Source organism: Prionailurus viverrinus, chromosome B1 (assembly GCF_022837055.1).
Source record: "Prionailurus viverrinus isolate Anna chromosome B1, UM_Priviv_1.0, whole genome shotgun sequence".
In the NCBI taxonomy this organism is placed as follows: Eukaryota; Metazoa; Chordata; class Mammalia; order Carnivora; family Felidae; genus Prionailurus; species Prionailurus viverrinus.
The window spans coordinates 64,359,923-64,362,695 of record NC_062564.1 but is presented as its reverse complement, the minus strand read 5'-3'; the positions used below and the strand labels follow the sequence as shown (position 1 = coordinate 64,362,695).

The 2,773-nt window shown below is 34.8% G+C and overlaps 1 pseudogene; it reads right to left on the bottom strand.

Annotated features, from left to right (window-relative positions):
- Nucleotides 1-2,391: 2,391 nt before the first annotated feature.
- The window catches only part of LOC125164773 (60S acidic ribosomal protein P0-like), an 819-nt pseudogene continuing 437 nt past the window's right edge, over nt 2,392-2,773 (bottom strand).

The window sequence follows — 2,773 nt, the reverse complement described above, 5'->3', positions numbered from 1 at the left end:
ACACAATGGAGTACTACGTGGCAATGAGAAAGAATGAAATATGGCCTTTTGTAGCAATGTGGATGGAACTGGAGAGTGTATGCTAAGTGAAATAAGTCATACAGAGAAAGACAGATACCATATGTTTTCACTCTTATGTGGATCCTGAGAAACTTAACAGAAGACCATGGGGGAGGGGAAGGAAAAAAAAAAGTTAGAGAGGAAAGAGCCAAACCACAAGAGACTCTTAAAAACTGAGAATGAACTGAGGGTTGATGGGGCATGGGAGGGAGGGGAAAGTGGGTGATGGGCATTGGGGAGGGCACCTGTTGGGGTGAGCACTGGGTGTTGTACGGAAACCAATTTGACAATAAATTTCATATTAAAAAAAATAAAGTTGGTAAAACATCTCCAGAGGGAAATTTAATCTAAAACCTTAAAAAAAAGTTTGTATCCTTTTATTCTACAATTCTACTTCTGGAAATTTTTTCACTAGCTAGGAGTTACGTTCACTGTAGTTGGGTTATAATATCAAACAAATAAGCATGCAAAATGTTTAACAGCAAGAAGACTGGTTTAAAAACTATGATGTTTCAGTTCAATGATGTAATACCAGTTACAGGTGAAGCTGTGCAAGAATATTTGATGGCATGGTTAATGACAAGAGAAAAGTGAACACCTCTAGGTGGGACTATAAGAAAGTTTCTTTTTCATTTTTGTGTGTTATAAATTGTATCTAAATGTTTAAGTATTTGTTTTTTAAAATAAAAATTAACTCCTTAATAATTTTTGCTCCTGCAGCGAGAACTTTTACAATCTTATTTTTTTTAATTTTTTTTAACGTTTATTTATTTTTGAGACAGAGAGAGACAGAGCATGAATGGGGGAGGGTCAGAGAGAGAGGGAGACTCAGAATCTGAAACAGGTTCAAGGCTCTGAGCTGTCAGCACAGAGCCCAATGCGGGGCTCGAACTCATGGACCGCGAGATCATGACCTGAGCCGAAGTCGGACGCTCAACCGACTGAGCCACCCAGGCGCCCCCTTATGATGTTATTTTTAAAAACTCATTAAAAAGTTGTAACTATGTATGCTGAAGGATGTTGATGAAACCTATTGTGATGGCCATTTTGCAATATATATAAATATCAGATTGGTATGTTGTGCACCTCAAACTAATACTTCAGGTTAGATTATACCTCAATTAAAAAAAAAAGAAAAATAATAATTACTTAAGCCAAACACCCTAACATGGGTTGCATGGATCAATGGATATCAACAGGGATCCGGGAATCTTCTGAAACCTGATGCAAAATATCCAGTGTCTGAGAGTTTGCATACTGTTCTGTAGAGAAAATATCTTACATCAATTCTCATAAATGGCCAATAACTCAACCAAATATCAGAACTATTAATCCAGATGCTGCATACAAATAAAATTGATTTAGTTTGCAATTTCTTTGATTATATGGACAACTCTAAAATTCAAATTAAATTATTTATATATTATAAGTCATCATCAGCATGTAAGACAAATCATTTAGTGGCTGTAACCACAGAGAAAATGTCAAAATATTTTTTATGGTATTGGATTTCTTAAATATTTATCATAATGTATGTTTAATTCATCTATATGCATCTATTACTAAGTAAAACTTATAATAAAAGTATTCTTTAATATACAAGTAAGGCCAGATTAATAAATCTACTTAACAGAGTTAAGACTGCAACAAGCTTAAATAACCAAAGAGGTATATACTTGGATAAAACCAAGACGCAGGTATATGGCAGTATGTTATAGAGTGAGGTCAAGAAATAGTACATTTAACAAAATCTAAAATACAACCTGCAAGATTGTTACTAGTTTTCATTCAAAAGATGAACTACATGCTACTATTATGTCATTAATAGCTTTTTATTTGATGTTTTAAAAGATTCTATAGTAAATTTCATATAAAATACCAACTTTATTAAAAAAAATAAACATGGCACTGCCCAGTACTTTACAAACAGAAATATTTCAGTTTACAAAGATTGTTGTTTTTGTTTTTTGTTTTTGTTTTGTTTTGTTTTGTTTGTAGATGTAGTGCTTTCTTAGTTCTCTAAATGATTGTTTCTCATAAGCCCAGGTTTATAAACAGTATTGAAGTCAGAGAAATTAAAAAATCTTATATTAAGTCACTCAGACAAGAGATAATAGAGTTGGGTCTCTTATTTCCCAATTCCAGGGAGTTTAGCATATATGTGTTATGAATCGACTTCCACATATCTATCTCTAAATAGATGTTATATATATATATATATATATATATATATATATATATATATATATAATTATTATTATAGAGAAGTAAACCTTTATTTCCTTGTTTGACAAATACAGTTGGCTGGTTGAGTTGGTTGCTTTTTGGTGATTAATCAAGGAGACCAAATCCCATATTCTCCTCTGACTCCTTGGACTCTTCTTTGCTTCAGCCTTGGCTGGGGCTGCAGGCAGGAGGAGTAGGGGTGGTGGGAGTGGTTATGGGGCAGCTACCACGAATGCAGATGGATCTGCCAGGAAGGCCTCTTGACATTTTCAGCAAGTGGGAAGATGTAATCAGTCTACACAGACAAATCCAGGACCTGCCTGTATACATGATGATGGAACGAGGTACTGATGCAACAGCTGGGTAACCAATCTGCAAACAGACGCTGGCAACATTATGGACAACTTCCAGGAAGCAAGAATGCAGTTTCTTCTGTGTTGCCAAGCATTTCAAGGTTGCAGATGCTGCCACCGTCAAACACCTGCTG